This window comes from Euphorbia lathyris, chromosome 4 (genome assembly GCF_963576675.1).
Source record: "Euphorbia lathyris chromosome 4, ddEupLath1.1, whole genome shotgun sequence".
NCBI classification, from domain to species: domain Eukaryota; kingdom Viridiplantae; phylum Streptophyta; class Magnoliopsida; order Malpighiales; family Euphorbiaceae; genus Euphorbia; species Euphorbia lathyris.
The window spans coordinates 10,422,086-10,445,864 of NC_088913.1; the positions used below are offsets into that span (position 1 = coordinate 10,422,086).

The window sequence follows — 23,779 nt, forward strand, 5'->3', positions numbered from 1 at the left end:
TGTAAATAAACTCGTTTTTGGGAGTGAGATTAGCGTAGATGTGATATACGACATAAAGCCTAAATCACACTGTGAACAAACCAATTCTTCCTTCTCCCCCTCTCTCTCCTATGTATTTTAAATTTATGCCAAATGGGTGATTCTTTACTAACGTGGCTTTAACAACATGCTCAAAACGGTTTTCAAAGCGAGAAAGAAAAGGTTTCAAATGAATTTTAAACTTAAAGAAATATGCGATTAGTCTGTTATCGCCTAACACGCTGAGTAGGAGGCCGGTGGTTCATAACCGGGCGATGTCGGGGTGCCTAGTAGCCTTTCTTCAGAAAGGAGCTCGCCTTCTCGGCTCGTACCTAAGTTTTCCGAACCCTCACCGGTCTCCCGCAAGGGATCGATGTTCATTTTCCCATTCGTAGGTGGCGACTCTTCCATACTCCGAGCTCCGGTCCTACCGAGCAGCTTGATTCCACGATTGGTTGCTTTCGGCGTCAATCACCGCTTACGTCGCCATGAGGTGTCCACCACCCGGTCCGTCCGGGCGAGGCCGTTCGGCACCTTGTCTAACAAGTGGCGACTCTGCTGGGGAAACCGTCGGTAAAGGTTTTTTTTTTGTAGTGTTTGAGGTCATATGTGTAGTAGCACCTGAATCTATTATCCATTCAGCATATATTTCAGAATTTTGAACTGAATTATTACATGCACAAGCACCAACAAAACCAACGAATGCAGAAAATTCCTGATCTGACTGTTTTCCTTTGATGGCTCTCTGAACCTCCCTTTATATTACATCCAGTTTTTGCAACATATCCTGCATCGGATCTTTCCTGCATGCCTCACTATCATCAAAATCACAGTTAGATAAAGGAGTTTCAAGTTCAGAATATGGTTCTTGTGTCATATTTGCTTGGTGTTTAGCTGGTCCGGTTATACTCTTTCCTTTGAACCAATCTGGATAACCTTTAATCCTGAAACAATCTTGACGTTCATGTCCTTCTTTTCTGCAATAAGTACAAACCTTATCTGATTTGTTCTTAGCCTGATAGCCGTTTTTTCCACCATTATAACCATTGTTATATCCTTGTTTTCTACCATCAGCAGACATATTAACAAACTCCATAGTATTGTTATTTGTGCTTCCACTTCTTTGTTTCTCAATTCGTGAAAGCATTGAAAATTCCTTATTAACAGGAGGTAGTGGTTCCATAATCAAGATTTGATCTCTAACATGATCAAACTCAGCATTTAATCCAGACAAAAATTGCATCAATTGTTCATCCTCAATCTGTGTTTGAGCAAGTTTCCTTGACTCACCACAAGTGCAATTTTCAACAGGCTTCAATATTGCATATTCATCCCATAGCATTTTCATCTTATTAAAAAAATCTACTAAAGACATACCTCCTTGAGTCGAACTGCAAATCTCCTTGTGAAGTTGAAAAATAAGAGGACCATTGCTTTCTCCGGACCTTTGCTCTATCTCCTTTCACAATCCTTGAGCAGATTTCGAATGAATGAAGACTGCATCCAATTCTTTGGTGAGAGAATTCAAGATCCAGGAGAAAACCAGATCATTTGTTTCTTTCCACTTCAAGTGTGCATCTGAGGTTCGATCTGCTGGTTCATCGTTCTTCATGATGAAATTTGTCTTGCATTTTGCACTAATGGCAAGCAACAATGCTCTCTTCCACAGATTATAATTCTCTCCATCAAGATTTATGCTAACAATCATCAAACCAGGATTGTCACTGCTCTGGTTGTTTGATGAATTAGCAGATGTATTCATCGTTGATCCTGAATTAGGAATATTACGATTTGAATCATGATTGAAATCGTGATCTGAGTTGCGATCAGAATTGCGATTAGAATTGTTGTGATCTGAGTTGCGATCGAAATTGCTTGATTCAGAATCACGATCAGAATTTCTTGATTCAGAATCCCTCGATTCAGATTCAACTTCTTCAGAACTTGAATTCACTATATCAGCATACGATCTGTACTGTTGTTTCTTTCTTCTCTTCTCCGATGACCTCAATTTCCAATCGCCGGAATTTGGAATCTACCACCCTGCTCTGATACCATATTGACCTAACTGGAATTGAGTGAAGAGATGAAGAGAAAGATATTTTCTATATATCAAAACAAAAGAGGACTACAATATTTATATACAATTAATACCTAACTTTACTTTCCATGTATAAAGACTCTAATGCCCCTGTCTATTTTACATTATTGCTATAATAGCCAATGGTACATATATTCTAACAAATGTAAATAAAACACTTTCACTAAGGAAAATCCAATGCTTTTTGTTGTTAACAATCTAAATTCTTAATTTTGTTCGAATATACTAATTTAAAGGCCTGAAAGTAAGTATAACAATTAAATAATTGGTAATATAGCATCAACATACTTAGAGAGGTTAAAGAAAGATATTTAATTAACCAAAATATTGTTAATGTAGTGCTTAAAAAAATATAGTGCAAGAATGCATATAAGACAATTACCTAAAATCATTTCCATTTTTGAAGATCTGTGGATCTAGGAGCAAAAAAAAAAAAAAAATACTAAATTTCAATTCATAAACTTCACATACTCTAGAAAGTCAAAATACTGTTTAAACATTGAGTTTCAAAATAACGCCTCAAACTTTGTTAAGAAATTGAACTTCAAAAATGATAGCAACATTAATTAAATACCTCTTAGAGTATCATTCAGTTCGCTCAGAGAAACGTGGCTGGTAGATGCAGTTATTTTTGCATCTATCAGCCAGGATTGGCAGTTACACGCAACATATTTCTCTCAACAAACTCAACGAGAGAAGAATAGCTCGTTTTTTTGCCTATAGTAGTTCAATTAGTTTTGACTCTTTGTGTCCAGGATCGGAGGGGCAGTGGGTTACGCACAACAATGGTTTGGATTTTGTCTTTACGCCTCAGTAACGTGGCTATTGTCGACGCGTTTCATGGAAGCAGACATTTCTGATTTCGGTGGTATTATTAGCCATGTTAGTCCCTTCTCTATAATAGATACTGCTCATTGTTGCTCGTCAGGCCTCGTCCGTTGCTAATATTTACGTTGCTTTCTCTGTCCCTAGTTAGTTAGTGGATAATCTTCCAAATTTGGTTTTGAGTAAAAAAACAAACAAAAAAAACTTAAAAGTTGAAAAGTATAGACATGAAAGCACAAAAAAGATTTGATTAAATCTTTGGGAACTAAGAATTCCAAAGCAAGAGAGCTAATTAATTAATGAAGTAAATAACAGAATCAATATAATCTTAATCAAATGCTAATAACTTTACAGTTCAAGAGAACTCCTTGACCATCGTTAGTAAATAAACTTGCAGCTCAACAATAACAGCACCATTAATTAGAAATCCCTCGTTTGCATGCTTGAGTTTGACCAGAGGTATAAAATCCGAGAAGCCCCAATACGGATTGGTTGAAGCAGAGAAATACCTATTACCTGCAAAATATATATCAGAACAATGTTATGTTAAAAGAAAACTTAACTACAGTAAAACCTCTATATATGAATATTCTATATAGGAATAACCTCTATTTTGTTATAAAAAAAAACTCGGTCCCAACTTGATAATAAAACTCTATTTAGTAATAACCTCCCAATTATATACAAATAGTCCGGTCCCAAGTGTATTCTTATATATGCAAAAGATTTCTGAAATATCAGATCAAATTTTATTTACCTGATAGCTCATTGTGTTCTCCACGTAGTTGATCTTTGATTCGGAGAACAAATTCACCATACAGTGAATGTCCAGGATTAATAGCTTTCATATCCTCCAATCTTAGGAACAAGGACAAGCCTCTGCCTCTTTGTTCAGGATCCCCATTTGGCCAAAGAAATAAAACCCTACATATATATATATATGTTATCCAAAACTATTACTCATGTATATGTTAATCAAGTAGAGAAATCTATAACATACCATTTATAACCACCAATAACAAACTCATCAGATTTACAGCATTCATCTTCAATCTCTGCATAATTTTGAACATTCCAAATGAATGTATTGTTAGAAATGTTCATCACAACAGACACACTCCCCTTTGCTATTAGGCTCCAGAACAAAAACCTCAGCACCAAATATGCAACAATCATCAATCAGATATCCATTTGATGAATCCTTGAAAACATCTAGTGGAACAAATTGATCGAAACCAACTTCTGTTTTCGTTCCACGAAAACGCCATGTCCTAAACTTGGAATCTGTCTAAAAAAAAATGTCACAACAATCAACAATTGAAACTAGTAGACTTAACCCTTGTTTGGGAGTAGGTTAATTGAAGTAAACGGAAGTAATGTTAATGAAGTTAAATGTTTACTTCCTCTAACCTCCAAATTTAGGGTTAATAGGAATAACGTAAAGTTTTTTAAAATTTTTAAATTTAACGTTCATTCCCCTCCCTATTTAAACTCTCATAGAAAGTTCATCTCATTTACATTCTATAAACTCAAACAAGGTTGATTTTTAATTTTCCTTTTTATCACTTTCCTTCATTTTCCATTAGATCCTTTAACTCTCACCTCCGTTAACCTCCAAACTCCCAAACAAAGGCTAAGTGGTTTCAGTTTTCAGAAAAAAAAAATATCATTCATATAAACTTAATATAGAATACCTTGAACAGTCAAATATTGATCTATAATTTGATTATAAACAAACAGCTTGAAATACACATTAACCTCCTGATGAAAAAGAAGTGAATTTGACTCAGATAGTACCAAATACAGAGAGATATGTCCTTTCTCATATTTTTTCTTGTTTCCTTTGGGATGAACACATAATTTCCTGAATAAAAAACAAACCTAAGTAGCATTAAAACATCAGATTAGATCAATAGCAAGATTCTCAGGCAATAAAAAGGGTGAACACAGTAAGCATTACTACCATTTGTATCCACCCACTTCAAAATCAGTTGATTCATACTTCTCTACCGACTCCAAAAGAATGGAGAAGTTTTGTATCTTAAATAGGTAATGAAGAGGTGGAAGATCCCTTAATTCTCGTATTACTTCTATTGATTAACACAAAATTAAGATGGATTAGTAACAAATTAGAATAGAGTGAAAGAGGGAGGAATGTTAATTAAAACGCACCAGATCGTTCTTCAGAAGGAAATGGAATTGGTTCTTCTACTTGTTCCATATATGGTTCTACTAGCATTTTCACTCTCTTGATTACAAGCACTGATTGTTCTGGATATGGAAGTATAGATATTTGAACAGACGAATATCGGGAAAACAAAAAGTGGAAGATGGAGAGTTTTTTTAATATTATTTTCTGAAACAAGAAGATGGAGAGTTGTTTACAGCAAAACAGTCTTTAATGATTTTGTATTAACGATGACTAAAATTAAAAATTGATTGGAAGTATAAAAAAGTAGTCTAGGAAACATTATAAAAAATGGAATTTAGATTTTAATTTTTTTCGAAACAAATTTAGATTTTAATTAAAAAAATGTTATAATTCCCATTTAATAACCTTTTAAATATTTAAATTAGAATCTTATAAAAAATATTTAAATTAATATATTAAGCATTTTTTCAACCAATTAAATAATTTAATTAAAATTATAATGAAAAAGCTAAGAATAGAAAAGCTAACAAACGGGTTAGCATTAAAACTTGCGGGCTAACTAGTAATCAACACCTTTTGCTATTTGAGGAATAAACAATTACTTCGTTTGTTTTATTTACTGTTTGTTTATGTTGTTTGCTATTTAGTTTTACAGTTTGTTATTTGCTGTTATAAAAAGCTATTTTTTCAAAAAGAACGATTGTCTGCTTTTATAAGCTACTAAATGTAAAAGGCAAACAAAAAATCACTAAAAAAACACTTAAAACTCTCAATTTTAAATTGAAAAAACAAAGTGGAGCATGAAAAGGAGCAACCAAACACCTCCAATGACTATTTGGTAAAAAGTTTTTTTTTTTATAAAATGAGAGGTTTGAGCCACTTTAGTGGTGTTTAGTGAAGAGATTTTTGAAAAAACTTATTGGGTCAAAAACGCTAATTTAGAAAATGTTGGTTTATGACAATTTTCAATTAGCTTATTTCTTAATCCATTTTGAATGACATTTTTTACCCCTAAGTTACTATTCTTGAATCCCAAATAAAGGCATTACCATGTCGTTTTACTAGACAAGTTTACACAATCCGTTAACAAAAAGGGTAATCAGCTAAATGCTAATGCAAGCAGCCAAACATGGCCAATGAGATCTTCATCTATTTAAAAAATGAAATTATTCTTAGATTTTTACTAATAAAAATGAGATCACCTATCCTGAATGTTGGATAAAACATTTTAAACTTGGATTGCTAATACTATTTTGGATATTATATAATGTATTATAATAAATTTTCTAATATATACCAATTATTTTACAATTTACCATTTTACCAAAACAAAAACCTAATATTTTTATATCCTTCTCAAAGGTTCTAATATTATTCATTAGTTTTGTTAATTTTAATCCACATCATTTGGAATACAAATATAATTTGTAAAGACATAATAGTAAATTTAGATTTATTAGTTGACATATGTATGTACACTAAAATATAGCTAGATGAATATGTTTATCATAGACGAGTCTTAACAATATTCATACCAGAAATTGCAGGTAGTGACATCACCACATTAAATGGACCCTAGTTTCTGGACCATTTGAGTTAGTTATGACCCAGTGAGGGAATCACATACTAAGAATAGTCATAAAATAAGTTTGTTCGATCTCTATTCCATTTATGCATTGATACTCTTTTTATAATTAAGTTTCAATATTACTCCAAGTTTATTATTATCATATCATTTTCATTATCATTCGTAGAGAATAACAGTTGGTTTGGATCATTCATAAGAAATAAAGTAGAATTTAGATGTTAGATTTCAGAATTAGCATAACAAAACCAAATACAACTTTTCACCGCTTAAATAACAATTAAGAACTGAGTAAATAGATACTTGTAGTATAAATCTTGTGGATTCGATATCTCGGCTTTTCGAGATTATTACCTGATAACAACGTGGTACACTTATCCATTAGTGAGTCTTTTTGAGTGATAGCTCGAGTCGAATAAGTTTGAAGTGACAGTTAAAAAAATCGACTTGAAAAAATTAGTGTTAAATTTGAACCATTTCATACACTAAGGCTAAATATACACTTCACTTAAAACGGTAGAATTCAATTTGGTCTTTATCCTTTGTTGATAGAATGAGAGTGACAAGCTTTCTTTCTCTACTCCAATTAGCTTTTGGATGAGAGAGAAGAAAAAGCTATATTGATCCACGGAGAGGAGAGGAGTGATAACAAATAAAATAAATAAAATTACAAAAGTACTCTTTGACTTTTACTTTTGACTGCCACTTTGCTTTTTTTTTTTTATCATCGTTTGTATTGTATTTGTTAACATAATAAAACTCAAATCCATTGTTTGTCACATTTTGAAACACAGGACTATATTTGAAAATAGCCAAAAACATTTCCTCTATAAGCATAGGGATGTAAATGATCCAAGCCGCTCATGATCGACTCGATAAAAGCTTAGCTCGATTTGGCTCAATTTATAAACGAGCCGCTCGCAAACATGATTTAGAAGCTCGATTCGTAAACAAAGTGAGCTTGAGAAAGCTCGTGAATAGGCTCGATTATAGGTTAACAAGTAATGAAAAAGCTTGATGAATGTGGAAAGTTTAAGGGATGTTTCATTAAGTAAACCGTCAGTGAAGGACTCAATCCATGTGAAAATTAAAGATGAGAGACTCAATCAATAAAAATTATAAAGATCGTGAGCTTAATCAGTAAAAGTTATAAAGATTATGAGACTTAATATGATTTTTTCTATAATAATTAAAAAATAAACATGAATTCAATACATCTAATTTATTATAAGTTAGCTAATATAATATGTTTGTATATGGTGTTGGTTAGCATAACCTATTTTATTAATATATTTTTGTATTAGTCTTTTTTATATATTAGTTTGAAAGTCAACTTCTAAATTCAATTATCAATTCAAATAGTATTGTTTAAAGTAAAATAGAGAAAGCTATTATCATGAATATTTTATTTTTTATTTCAATTTCTTTAGTGTTTGAACTTATATAGGAAAAAGTACAAAAATAAATCTTATGGTTTGATCCATTTTCGAACAGTATCCATGTGGTTTAAAAGTTTACAAAATGATTCTTTGAGGTTCATTTCGTTAGCAAACACATACCAAATTAACTAAAGGTGTTAAAAGTCAAAGGAAAAAGAGTTAATTTGGTCATTATATTTATTTATTTTATAAATTAACCCCACTTATTATCTAATTATCACCAACAAACCCTAAAAATAAAAAATAAAACTCAATTAAACCATCTTCTCCATATCTCTTTAATTTCTTATTTTTTTCTTCTCTCTCCTCTATTTCTCTCTCTTCCCTCTCTCATCTTTTTTAATTTCTCTTTAAAACCAATTGAATTAAAGATTAAACATTAAAATTGAACCCAATATTCAATATGGGTAAGAAAATTAATATAAATTTATGGGTAAGTAAAATGAATCCTATTCCCTCAGGCCACCATTGATAGATAATATCCATGACTTTCTCACTCTTTAAAGGATTTATTTTACATCCATGGCTTTCTCTCTCTTCAATTTATGAGTCCATTTCCATTTCTTCTATTCCCTCTTTCACTTCCTCCTCCGCTTATTTCTCCGACATGAAATTCGACTGGTTCGTTGTATGAAGTTTTAGGGATTTCGCATGGTTCGTTGACAATGGGTACTTTCTTTGTATGAAATTTTATGATTTCACCTTGTTCGCCTGATTTCGCATGGTTAGTTGATAATGAAATTTCTCCTGGTTGGTTGTATAAAGTTTTAGGGATTTCGCATGGTTCATTGTATGAAGTTTTAAGGGTTTTGAGCCTTTTCCAGTTCCCCAATGCAAACATAGCCATCAATTATGCAGTTGTAGGACTGAATATCATAATTACCTGAGTTCCTATCAAATATATGAAGTGCAGATTCCGTCAAGACTAATGACTAGTACATGTGAATTACGCTCTTAGATAAAGCTTCATTTTCGAACTCATTGATTATTACATGAGCATGTAATTGCTTGCCAACACTCTGGAATCCAATTCCAGCACAAACATAAGTAAGTGATATAAAAAGTTATGTACTGGGTATTATAGCAGAGCTATTCATCTCAAGAAAAAAAGTAAAAATGCATCTTGAAAGAATCCAATTCAATTGGTTTTCTTCTGCTGCTTTTTTGGATTGAATTTTAATGTCTAATTCTTAATTCAATTGGTTTCAAAGAGAAATTAAGAGAGAGATGGGAGGGAAGAGAGAGAAATAGGATTGAGAAAAGAGAAAAAAAAGAAATTAAATAGGGATGGAAAAGATGGTTTAATTGATTTTTATTTTTTATTTTTGGGTTTTTTTTATAATAATTAGATAATAAAGTTGTTTAATTTATAAAATAAATAAATATAAGGACCAATTAACTCTTTTTCCTTTGACTTTCAACACCGTTAGTCAATTTGATATGTGTTTGCTAACGGAATGAACCTCAAAGTATCATTTTGCAAACTTTTAAACCAAATGAGTGCTGTTCGAAAATGGACCAAACCACAAGGTTTATTTTTGTACTTTTCCCTTAATTATAATGTTCATGAACGGCCTCCATACAGGCTCGTGGACAAGCTCTATAAAAGCTCGTGAATAAGATCGTAATAATAACTTATATTATTTATATTTAATGATTATAATATGATATACGATCCATTCCAAAGGTGGATTACTAAACCCAGCCATGAATTCCCACCCCTAGCCCCATGAAAAGACCAAACTACCCTTTACCCAAAATTTGAAAAAACACAAAACCTCTCAAATACCCTACACACTCTTTGATCAAATCCGGACTAATTTGTGAACCAAAACATGGAGTGTAACAACAACCGTAAAGGGAAAGCGAAAATAATAAGATTTACCGTTTTTGTTTTTTGATTTCAGCTTAAAAATTGAATCTGTGGGTGATTTTTTAAAAACGCCGGAATCGCAGTCGGGCGTATGAACATCACGCCCGACCTACGGTTCCGGCGTATGAATATCACGCCCGACCTGTGGTTCGGACGTAAGGCTATCACGCCCGACCTATGGTTCGGGCGTGATGTTCATACGCCCGCACCATAGGTCGGGCGTGATGTTCATACGCCCGACCTATGGTTCGGGCGTGATGTTCATACGCCCGAGGGGTTTTAATTAATTTAATTAATTTTTTGTAATTTTTAGTTTGTTTAATTTAGTTTAACTAAATTTTTATGTCGTAAATTTTAGTTGTTGTAAATTTTATTTTGTTTAATTTAGTTTAACTAAATATTTATTTTGTTAATTTTACTTAAATTTTTATTTTGTTAATTCAGGTATTTACGGGTTAAATTCAATAGCGGACTAATTTTTTTACGGGTTTAATTCAACAGCGGACTAATTTTTTTTACGTAACAGGTATTTACGGATTTAATTCAATAGCGGGCTAATTTTTTTACGGGTTTAATTCAACAGCGGACTAATTTTTTTTACATAACAGGTATTTACGGATTTTATTCAATAGCGGACTAGCTATTTTTTTTGCTCTCCCGACACGCGGGCGTGTGCCTATCACGCCTCACCTTGTGGTCGGGCGTGATAGCCCCACGTCTCACCGTGTGGTCGGGCGTGTAGCGATCACGTCCGGCCACACGGTGAGGCGTGGGGCTATCACGCCCGACCACAAGGTGAGGCGTGATAGGCACACGCCCGCGTGTCGGGAGAGCAAAAAAAAATAGCTTTTTCCTCCCCAAAACCCATGAAAGGGTATTTTCGTCCTTTCACGGGGCTAGGGGTGGGAATTTGGGGCTGGGTTTAACAACACCCTTCCAAAGTTCTTTTATATAGTAAAATATAAATTATGTTAGGAGGATAGGGAAGAGATTTAGGGTTCACTTATCCTCGTCTCATTCCTCTTTTCATTTCCACCTTCCTCTCCTCACGCTATTTTTTATTTAATGATTAAAAAGAGATGTTTAATGTTTATGCATGTAAAATGGTATTATTTCATTTGCTAAACATGTTATTATTTTATTTGGTATTAGTTCATTCACTAACACAATAAACGAGCTTGTTCATTAACATGCTAAACGAGTTACTCGCGAGCAAAGCTTGTGAACAAAATAAATGAACAACTCACAAGCTAAGCTCCTGAACAAAACTCCCATGTAACTAGGGGTGTGCATCGGTACAAAACCGAACCGAACCAAACCGAACAAACCGAATACCGAAATGATCAAAATAATTCAAACCGACACCGAACCGAATAATAGGTAAAACCGAACTGAAATATACGGTTCGGTTCGGTTTAAACTGAACAAACCAAATTAATTTAAAAATAAAAAATAACAAATAAAAATCACTATATTTTCTCATTAAATTTACCTCAACAACAATAAAAATTGAAATATTTCCAAAATATATCTATATTGAATTATTATCTCAACAATAATAAAAAAAAAAGTAAACTTGTATAATCAAATTTATGTGTGTGTATATATATATATAAATATAAAATATGTGTAATTCGGTGCGGTTCGGGTTTTTTACATTTTCTGTCAAACCGAACCGAACCGAATACCGAAATACAATTAAAATTAAAACCGATGCCAAACCGAATTGTTAAAAAAACGGAACCGAAAAACCGAATTCACTCAGTTCGTATGCGGTTTAAACCGAACCGATGGACACCCCTACATGTAACAGCATCTTATGTGAAAGAAAACCACTAATAATGGAGAATCCGACCCAACCACAGATGAAGTTGCTAAATTGGAATTCATTTGCAACGAATCAATAGCTATTTTATATCCCGATTTAACCAGATATGACCCTGATTTTCAATGGACCCAAATTAAACTTACTAGACTTTTACTGAGGAAGTCCAAATCTACAAACCGAGATCTCAATATCTTTGCAAATGTGATAAACCATAAAGACATACAAATAATACAATGACATACATTTTGTAATTTTTTACTAATTAAAAAAGACTTGATAGTTGAAAAGTATAGAAATTAACCAATTGATAAAAAAGAACTAAAAAACTTAGGTAGTTAGAAGGCAACTGGGAAATTACAAAGAAGTTAAATAACCAAAGAAAGATATTTAATTAACCAAATATTGTTATTGCAATGCTAAAATAAAATACAATGCAAGAATGCATTTAGAGTTATCCATGTCCTGTTTGGGAATTAGCTGTTAGCTGATTACATTAGTTGATTTGACTAGCTGTTTGTGTCGTCCTGTTTGGTAAAAATTAGCTGATTGATAATAGCGGTTTGTGCAAAAAGACGAATAAGGTCATTAATTTTGGTCCAGGAGAAGAGAGAGTCTATTTATTAGGGTTAAAGAAGTCAATTAATTTTAATATTGCAAAACGCTAATTGAAGAGCTTTTTCTATATTAGAAAAAGTTTTCATCCCAAAACCCTCTCCCAAACCTCTCTCCACCAAACACTCCAATTAGCAATTTCAGTGGTCAAACCTCTAAAGTTAGTCAAAACCGCTCTTTTTATCCCAAAACGCTCTTTACCAAACAGGGCCATAATCTAAGAGCAAAAAATAATAAATATTCCAATTCATAACTTTAGAGTTTCAAAAGAACTCCTTAAACTTTGTTACGAAAGAAATTTGCACTTCAAGAATGTTAGCATCATTAATTAGATAACTCTTAGATGCGTCATTGAGTTTACTGAGAGAAATAAGCCGCATGAAGCCCCAATCCCAGCTTGTAGATACAGAAAAGCGGTGACTACCTGCAAAATATTAGAAGAAAATTAGATTCTTAACAAAACACACAAAATTGGATTTTCATTAATGAAAGTGTGCTATTTACTTGATGCTTCTTCATGTTTTCCATGGAGTTGATCTTTGACACGCAGAACAAATTCAACAAACAATGTATGTCCAGGACTAAGAGCTTCCAAATCTTCCAAATGTAAAAACAATGACAAGTTTTTTGCCTTTTTCTTTTGATTGTCCATTTGGATAAAGCAATAAAGTCCTACATATATGATATTAACAAGTTATACAAAACTATTGTTCATATGTTACAAAATTAACAACTTTGTCTTTTTAAACTAGAAAAATAATGCTTCAGTTCCTGACCACACCATTTATAGCCGCCAATAACAAACACCTCAGATTTACATGATTCTTGTTTAAGTTCTCCAAATTTTTTAACCTTCCAAGTGTAGGTATTGTTAGAAAGGTACTCCACAGAGGCACAATCCCCTTTGCTAATAGGCTCTACAACAAAAATTTCAGCCCCAAATATGCAACAATCATCAATAAGATACCCGTTGCATGCATCATTAAAAACATTGAGTGGAAGTAACTTGTCGAAACCAAATTCTGTTTTCGTCCCACGGAAACGGCTTATCCTCCCCTTGGCATCTGCCAAAATGACCAGAAAAATTTCAACAATTGTTGGTTTCGGTTTCAAACCAGACCATGTTTCAAGGATATAAACATCATAAATATTCAGCAAAAAAAACATAATTAAGCCCATGAACTTTAGCTGTTTTAAGGATTAAGTCCATGATCATTTATTTTTCCACATTGAGCCTTTGATCACTGATTTTATTATGGATTTGACCCTTATTTAATTTTTCCATCGAGTTTAGGAGATAAGAAGATCGATTTGGCGATTCTAATGTTAAAAATCATAAAGTGGGAAAGGAGAAAATCGAATTTGGAAGAATATACTAGAAAATAATTTCTATTATTTCGTTTTAATTTTTAATTTTTAATTTTTTATCTCTCTTAGTCAAGGAATTCTTATTTTTATTTGTCCATATCAACAAGCTGAATCGCTCTAACGATGTATGCAGTCCAAACTCGACAAAAAAGTTAAATAAGGGCCTGAATAGAATCAATGATTTTCAACATAAGAATCGCCAAATAGATGTTCTCATCTCCTAAACTCGATGGAAAAGTTAAACAAAGGTCAAATCCATAACAAAATCAATGATCAGAGGCTCAATGTGGAAAAATAATTGATAAGGAACTTGATCTGTAAAACATATAAAGTTCAAAGGCTTAATTATCTTTTTTTTTTTTACCTAAATATTCACATAAACTTAGTACATAACACTTTGAATAGTCAAATATTTATCCCGAATTTGATTATAAACAAACAACTTGAAGTAATATTAACCTCCTGCTGAAAAGTAAATGAATTTGATTCGGATAGAACCAAATAAAGAGAGATATGTTTATTCTCATTTGCTTTCTTGTTTCCTTTTGGATAAAGACACAATTTCCTGCATAAAAAGCAAATCTTAGTAGCATAGAGAAACAATTTTCCTAATTGCAAGCATGAAAAGAGGGAAACTACCATTTGTATCCACCAACTTCAAAATCAGTTGATTCCAATTTGTGAATCTTTGGATTAGAAAGCAGCAATGAGAAATTTTTGATCTTAAATAGGTAGTGAGCAGGTTGAAGGTCCCTTAAACCAGTATCACTTCTGTTGAATCTAAATTAAGCATCCAAATTCAAACTGTTGAACTACGCTTCGAACGATCAATCAACCACACAGAGAAACAAAGTACACAAAGATCACAGATTGGATCTTGAAACAACAATCAAAAGAATACACACAGAATTTACCCTGGTTCGGCTTAACTGCCTACATCCAGCAACTTCACTAATCAATGGAGATTACAACAAGATTGAAACAGTTTCTCCTTTTCCAGAAACTCTCGTGTTTTCCCAATCCCCAATTCAGATTATCACAGTGTACACTTATGACTTAGTCTAAGAATCTCTCGTATGAAACTACTTCCCAACCCAGACCTTTTATAGCCTTTACAAAGTTGTGAAAATACCCAAAATATCCTTACTAAAAAATGTACAAACTCAGCAAGACCTACTGACCAGTGGTAACACAGCAAGACCATGTTGACCTGTATTATCACCTCAGTACCATGCTGACCACGACCATGCTGACTTGATAACTCAGCATCCCGACTTCTTGATTTTACTCTTGCTGACGGGTTGACTTACAATTATGCTGACTTGATTACCCAGCATCATTCTTGTAATAGAAAACAACAACGACTTACAATGCTGACTTGTTGACTCAGCATCATCATCAGCAAGTGATAGAAAACAACGACTTACAATCTCCACCTTGTCTTTCTATTCACTCCATCAACTAGTGAAGAAAATACACTCAAGGACCACTGACCATCCTAACCAGTTTCAAGCAATGTTCAAATTTATTACTTGAAACAGATTTGGTCAGCATGTCGGCTGGGTTATCCTCAGTTCCCACTTTCACCACCTGAACAGTACCAGTGCTAATCACATCCCTGACGAAATGCATTCTCACATCTATGTGTTTGGATTGCTCGTGAAAAACTTGATGTTTTGACAGATGTATAGCTCCTTGGCTATCACAGTAAATCTTCAAACCATCAATCTGTGTCACTCCAAGTTCCGTTAAGACTCCTCTCAGCCACATAGCTTCTTTTACTGCCTCTGTAACAGCAATAAACTCAGCTTCGGTTGTTGACAAAGTCACAACTGACTGTAGACTTGCCCTCCAACTTATTGCAGTTCCAAACACAGTGAATACGTACCCGGTTTGGGATTTTCTGGTGTCAATGCTACCAGCATAATCAGAATCAACAAAACCTGCTACATCATCCACTAGGGCTTCAACTCCACCATAACTCAAACCTTTACTCAGTGAGCCTTTGACATACCTCAGCACCCACTTCACCGCTGACCAATGAGCTCTTCCTGGATTTGCCATGAACCTGCTGATGAGACTCACAGCATGAGCCAAATCTAGACGTGTACAGACCATCGCATAAATTAGACAGCCTACAACACTCGAATATGGCACCCTCTCCATGTCTTCCTTTTTCTCATCAGTTTGAGGACTTTGCTTACTGCTCAGCTTGAAGTGACTTGCAAGTGGAGTGAGAACGGCCTTTGAATTCGTCATACCAAAACGTTCTAACACCTTGCTCAGATAAACTGACTGACTTAGGAATAGCTTCTTTCTTCCTCTGTCTCGAGAAATTTGCATCCCTAAAATTTTCCGTGCTGACCCGAGATCCTTCATCTCAAACCGTGTGTTTAGTTGTGCCTTTAACTGATTTATGGCTGCTTTGTTTTGACAAGCTATAAGCATGTCATCAACATATAACAAGAGATAAATCTTAGAGCCATCACTAAGGTCTCTACTATACACACACCAGTCATAACTAGACCTATGAAAGTCCTGACTTATCATAAACTCATCGAACTTCATGTACCACTGTCTAGGGGACTGTTTCAGACCATATAGAGACTTCTTAAGCAAACATACCCGCTGGTCTTTATCTCCTATTTCAAAACCCTCTGGTTGTTGCATATATATGACCTCATCCAGGTTTCCATGAAGAAAAGCTGTTTTGACATCTAACTGTTCTAATTCTAGATCAAAACGAGCTACAAGAGAGAGAATAATCCTGATAGACCTATGTTTAACAACCGGTGAATAGATTTCATTAAAGTCTATATCTTCCTGCTGAGTAAACCCTTTGGCCACCAACCTAGCTTTAAACCTAGGTTCCTCTACACCAGGTATCCCTTCCTTTCTTTTAAACACCCACCTTGAACCGACCAACTTCTTATCAAAAGGTTTATCTACCAAAATCCAAGTTTCATTTTTATCAAGGGATTTTATCTCATCCTTCATAGCGTTAAGCCACTGTTCCTTGTCAACCGAATTCACAGCTTCCCTATAGGTTACAGGTTCAGACTCTTGTACTTCCTTAGCAACACTAAATGCATAAGCTACAAGGTCCTCAAAACCATATCTAACCGGGGCCCTAGGGACTCTTCTTTCACGGTCTCTAACAAGTCTATAGCTTTGACTGGACTCAGTATCATTACCATCACTGACTTCTTGCTCTGTTTTACTGGTGTTTTCACTATTTTCTTCAAGCTCCACCTCATTCTTAACACTCTCAAGCTTTTGAATGGACTTAGGACTACTCGGTTCTAACTGAGTTTTTTCTTGGTTTTTCCGATAAGGAAAATCCATCTCATTGAACACAACATTTCTGCTGACTATGAATTTCTTATAACCAGATTCTAGGCACCACAACTTATAGCCCTTGACTCCTATAGGGTAGCCTATAAAAACACATCTTAGAGCTCGAGGTTCTAATTTTCCCTGTCTAACGTGTGCAAAAGCTGAACAACCAAACACTCTAAGTTTTTCATAATCCTCTGGGTAATCAGACCACATTTTCATAGATGTTTTAAAACCTATAGCAGATGATGGGCACCTATTGATTAGGTAACACGCAGTTTGCACTGCTTCAGCCCAGAAAGACTTAGGGAGACTGGATTGGATTAACATGCACCTAACTCTTTCTAGGATAGTCCTATTATACCTCTCTGCTAGGCCATTCTGCTGTGGAGTTCCAGGAACGGTATGATGTTTAGTTATACCTGACTTCTTGCACAAAGTGATGAAATCTTTGTCAAGAAAATCCAAACCATTGTCGGTTCTCAACCTTTTGATTTTCTTTCCTGTTTGGTTTTCCACTAACACTTTCCAATCCTTGAACGTTTGCAAAGCCTCATTCTTATGAGCTAGAATATAAACCCATACTCTTCTAGAGTAATCATCAATAAGAGTCATAAAATAGGTCCTCCCACCATGAGACTTAGTTCTTGTTGGCCCCCATAGGTCAGAGTGAATGTACTCAAGAATGTCCTGGGTTCTATGTATTGCTGACTTAGGAAACTTGACTTTACTGGACTTCCCTAAGACACAGTTCTCACAGAAATCTATCTTTCCTATGTGATCTTTACCAAGACAACCCTGCTTCCTAAGTTCTTGTAAACCAACTTCACTCACGTGACCTAGTCTAAGGTGCCAAAGATTGGTTCTATCAGTTTTAGACTCGGTGAGATTTGCGGTAGAGACTAACACAGTACTACCTAGGAGTGTGTATAGGCCATTACTCATGGTACCTTTCATAACAACTAAAGGTCCTCTAGATATCCTTATGATACCCCCTTCGGCTCTATAATTGTATCCTTGTTTATCAAGCGTACCCAAAGAAATTAAATTTCTTTTCAGTTCTGGCACATACCTCACACCGGTCATAATCCTTTCTTGACCATCGAACATCTTCAGCCTAATGGAGCCTTGACCCAGTACCTTGCACAACTTGTTGTTGCCTAGAAGAACCCTCCCACCTTCCTCTTGAAAGTCTTCGAACCACGTCCTGTTGGGAGTCATATGGAACGTACATCCGCTGTCCAAGATCCAGTCAGTGTTTGGATCTTTATCAGTGACAGCAAGGACCTCAGCGCTCTCATAACCTTCTTCTACCACAGCGGCTTCGCCTTGATCTTTAGGCTGACCTTGACTCTTCTTCCTCTCAGGACAGTTTTTCCTGAAGTGTCCTTCCTTATGGCATTGGAAACACTTGTAGACCTTGCCTTCTTTGTTACTTGAGGATGGAGTCTTGGACTTTTTCCCGTTCTTATTCTTTGGCTTGTGAGAGTCCTTTTTCTCAGACCTTCCACGAACAAATAATCCTTCTGCAGCTTCAGTGTTGGTGTTGGCCTCAATCTGTTTTGACTTTAGCGCCATCAGAACTTCTTCCAGACTTAGTGTTTCTCTAGCGTACTTCATGGTTTCAACAAAATGACTGAAAGACTGGGGTAAAGAATTCAAGATCATTATGGCCTGATCTTCATCTTCAATCTTTACCTCTATGTTCTCTAGGTCAATTATGATCTTTGAGAAATCATCAAGATAGTCTTCAACTGGCTTGTCCTCGTTCATCTTGAAGCCGAAAAGCTTTCCCTTAAGATAAACCCGATTGGTAAGTGTCTTCGTCATGTACAACTGTTCAAGCTTGAGCCAAACCCCAGCAGCTGAGGTTTCCTTCGAAACTTCTCTTAGCACTTTATCGCCAAGATACAGGACGATCGTACTGTAAGCCAATTCAAGAAGATCTTCTTTCTCCTCCTTCGTCATTGTCGCCAGAAATTCCTTCTCGCCCTTCAGAGCCTTCGCAACCTTCATTTGAACCAAGATTGCCTTCATCCTCTGTCTCCATAGAGCAAAATCTCCCTTACCATTGAAACGCTCGATCTCGATCTTTGTAAAACCCATTGCTCTGTTCTTGATTAGCTCTGATACCAATTGTTGAACTACGCTTCGAACGATCAATCAACCACACAGAGAAACAAAGTACACAAAGATCACAGATTGGATCTTGAAACAACAATCAAAAGAATACACACAGAATTTACCCTGGTTCGGCTTAACTGCCTACATCCAGCAACTTCACTAATCAATGGAGATTACAACAAGATTGAAACAGTTTCTCCTTTTCCAGAAACTCTCGTGTTTTCCCAATCCCCAATTCAGATTATCACAGTATACACTTATGACTTAGTCTAAGAATCTCTCGTATGAAACTACTTCCCAACCCAGACCTTTTATAGCCTTACAAAGTTGTGAAAATACCCAAAATATCCTTACTCAAAAATGTACAAACTCAGCAAGACCTACTGACCAGTGGTAACACAACAAGACCATGTTGACCTGTATTATCACCTCAGTACCATGCTGACCACGACCATGCTGACTTACACAAACATACTCAGATTTAGTTTCAATATAAGAAATAATTATTTCAGATTAAAAAAGAAAGTGTACCTGATTCTTCTTCTCCGTCAGTAAGGTTAACAATGTTTTCATCCTTCACTCTTTCTGATTCTTCCATAACCATCTCACATTTCTTTCTTTTTGCCATACCCTAAATTCATATTTGGAAAGTGAAAAGGTAATATTTATGTGATTTATGGAATGTGAAAATGCAGAATTTGAAAGGTTGGATCGGAGGGAAAATGGAGCACAGCCAACGAATTTAAAACGTAACGATAGCCAATTGATATTTGTATTTTTTTTTTAGAGATGAGTTTTTAACTTTCATAACTTTTTATTTTTTAACTTTCTCATTTTTAATTATTGTTTGAGAGATGGCTTTTTAACTTTCTCATTTTTTAACTTTCATAATTTTTTTATTTTGTTTTTTTTAAAAAAAGACCTTTCATAATTTTAAAAATTGAGTTTCTTTTTTTTTTGAAACGTAAAATTGAGTTTCATAATTTTAAAATTGTTGTTTTCTGGATGCTCTGTTGTTAATTTTTGTTTTGCTTTTAATAATATTGGGTATCACCCAGCCTTTATTCAAAAAAAATTGAGTTTCTTTTTTTTTGAAACGTAAAAATTGAGTTTCTAATCGTTTATATTTTAAGATTGACTTTTTTTTTTGAAACATTTTAAGGTTAACTTTTTAAATTTTCATTTTAATACACATTAAGGTTTTCACTAACGACTCTGTTAACGAGCTGTTATTGAAATGAATAACGTGTAAAAATATAGAAACTTAATTTTTAAAACCCTAAAAAAGTTAGAAGTTTTTCTTAAAAAAAAAGTTTAGAAATTTAAATTATATATTGTTTATTTGAGTCTTTTTTTAAAGGCTTTATTTCATTATTTCATTATCTTTAAAAGATAATAAATTATTAAAAAAAGATTTTCAATTTTTTAATACATAGATATGTAACGATTGAAAAATTAAAATAATAAAAAAAAAATCTTTAACATAATTTTGTGTTCCAGACTTTAAACAATATCAATAGAATTAATTCAAATTGGAAATTGTCAAAACTAATACATAAAAAAGGAGGACTAAAATATTATTTTGAATTTTTTTATTATAATAAGTGACAATATGGAAGTATTTTTTGTTAGCTAATTTATAATAAAATGAGTGTCTATTTGATATATCTTTTATTATAGACAAAAATTATTTAAGCCACCACTACAAAAAAAAATAGCCTATTACCACGCTAAAATTTAAGGTTTAACGACACTTTTCGGCGTCTCTAAATGCTTACCCACGCTTTTCAAAGCGTCATCGTAAGCGTCACTAAATCGCGTGTCGTTAAATTTAACGACGCATAAGACATTGTGTAGGTAAATTCAATCCGACGACATATCACATACAAGCGTCACCATGTTTCCAATGCTTACATTTTTAGCGTCGTAATTTTTTTCATATCAATTTCAGAAATTTCGACTACGTTTCAATAAAGTGTCGCAAAGTAAACGACACATAATATTTGTTATGTCATTATTTCGCTTCAAAAAATATTGATAGTGTCTTGAATACCGCAACACTTTAATTTAAAAACGTCTCCATATTGACGACATTTAATTTTAAAAACGTCTATTTTAGCTACACAAAAATCCATTATGTCCCAAATTCATCGACATTTTGCTACTCAAATCAATTGCATATTATTATGTCATTGATATAACAATATTTTCATAAATATGTGTCTTGAATAAATGTTACAACAGTTTTATTGAAAAACATCTCTATGAGATTTGACTTAATATAATAAACAACCTTTTCCCTACTATCTCAACGGAAAATAATACATGATCCTGATATATTCTGTCAAGCTTAGTTAAGGAGAGTCTCTAAGTCTATCTGTTGTGTGAGGTACTACAACCAGTAGTGCATGGACAACACCAATAGTAGCTTCATGGGATTCATCTTCGAGAAAAGCTTCCATTTCAACACGTATTTTATCAACAATCTGCAATACCACAATTTTGATGAGTTGAGCATATAAACTGTTACTGTTCCTTCAAAATTGTAAATGCAGCTTAAGGGTTAACATACTTATACCATATTTAAATTGTTGCGCAACAACTCCAAATGCATCTATTCTAGCATACTTTACATCCAGATTTTGATCAGAACCAAGAGTAAATATATGGGCAGAAGCAACTTTTGCATCGACATATCATATGGCATCTGTCAAGAGAATGAAGTCTAACTGTAAATAAAATAAAGAAAAAGTAAAAAAATAAACCAAAGCTAGCATCAAATAATGGTTAAAGAAGATGAGTAACTCACTAGGACTTTCAACAAATATTTGGCATTGATATGCATTTTAACAACTAAGAAATTGAGATACAAGATAGAAAAAAAAAAAACATCCACTGATGTTAATACATTACTAACTTTTCAGCTCATTAAGACATTTCATCTAACAAAATAGCAACTTAACAAGCACAAAATATGATTCAAACAGATATACCTAAAGAGTATAATGAGGCATCCTTGGGACAAAAACAAATGCTCACTCTTCATCAAATTAACAATATTTTCAGTGAACCCTTGCATTTCCCTCTACAACAGCAACATGTTACGTTCTTCTAACTATGTTACTGAGTGAAAACCCCAAGAATTTCAACTAATTTCTAATTGATCTTATAAGTGCAATGAAGGAAGAAAAAGAAGACCTTGAAAGACTCATATAATTTCCAATTAATCTTATAAAAGCAATGAAGGAAGAAAAAGAAAACCTTGAAAGGCTCATCGTGGGTTCGAAAGCTGATGCATGGGACATATTTACCAAACTGGAAATCCTGTGCAAATAGGAATAAATTTAGCATCCATAAGATTAACAAAATTTCAAAGGGGGAAAAAAGAGTCATTGTAGATCTAGAGAAAGAGCAAATGGTTGGTACCTAAAATTCTATTTTGCACAAACATAAGATCCAACTGGAAGATGAGCATAAAGGCTTACTTTCTGTTCTAACTTTATTAATCTCACTAGATCATATCTCCCTTCAAAATTGTACTATTATCCACAAAGCAACATGTTACACAGTATATATATTTTTTTAAATAAAAATTTAGAAGCAAGTAAAAAGATGAAAAACATAGAAACAGAGAAATGGAATTAAATTTCGAGGAGAAGGCTCGTGAATTAAATATACATATATATCCTATTTACATGAATTAAATTGCATATATCCTATTTACATGAATTAAATTGCATGAATTAATTAGGATGAGACCACATTATGAACAAATGAAAAGACGAACCTTTGGGCAATATGTTCAATATACTCCTTCTTAACAGTAGGATCATCGAACCCAGCCACGTAGCTATATAAATCAGCAGACACAACATCGGGAACATACGAATTCGTGGCAAAGACCATGGCACCACCTGCAGCACCGATAGCAGCAGCTCCACCCAAAGCCAAATTAAGCCATAAACTAATATCATAAAATTAAGATGTAAGATTAAGAGCCATAGTTCAAATAGCTTCAACAATACAATTGAAAGATGATTGTGAAGAAAATACCTTCAAAACAGAGAGGATTTACTCCTGCTCTTCAACTTCTTCAAAATGCCTTCTCCATCGGTCCCAATCCCACTCTTATTTAGAAGAATTTAGGAATGAAATTGTACTCATTGCGAAGCTACAACACACTAATCTTGCCAAGCTAGTTGGGTGATGTATTCAGAGAGAAGAGAAGATTCTGATCTATAAGTTCATGGAAGATGAAATCTTGCTTTTCTCTTTGGTTGGTGAACTTGAAAATTTTCTACCTTCCTCCTCTAGCTTAGAATAATTGTATCTCCTAACTTAAAATACAAATAAAGCACAGTTTTAATTCCTTTTTGGAGCAAATCTTACTCAAAAGAACTTATCTAACTGGAATAAATGTCTCCCACATCATAGAAGGCATTTCTCAAGGAAATTTTTACTTTCATAAATATTCAAGATTGACAATAGTTCATAGACTTGAAATTAATTAGAAATCAG

The 23,779-nt window shown here is 33.9% G+C and overlaps 1 long non-coding RNA gene across 1 annotated transcript; it reads right to left on the reverse strand.

Moving 5' to 3' along the window:
- Positions 1-22,541: 22,541 nt before the first annotated feature.
- Positions 22,542-23,556, reverse strand: LOC136225874 (uncharacterized). The gene is made up of 3 exons (XR_010687347.1): positions 23,315-23,556; positions 23,049-23,225; positions 22,542-22,585 (listed from the first exon to the last, which is right to left on the reverse strand). It is a non-coding gene; the product is annotated as an uncharacterized lncRNA (long non-coding RNA).
- Between the last annotated feature and the right edge of the window lie 223 nt (positions 23,557-23,779).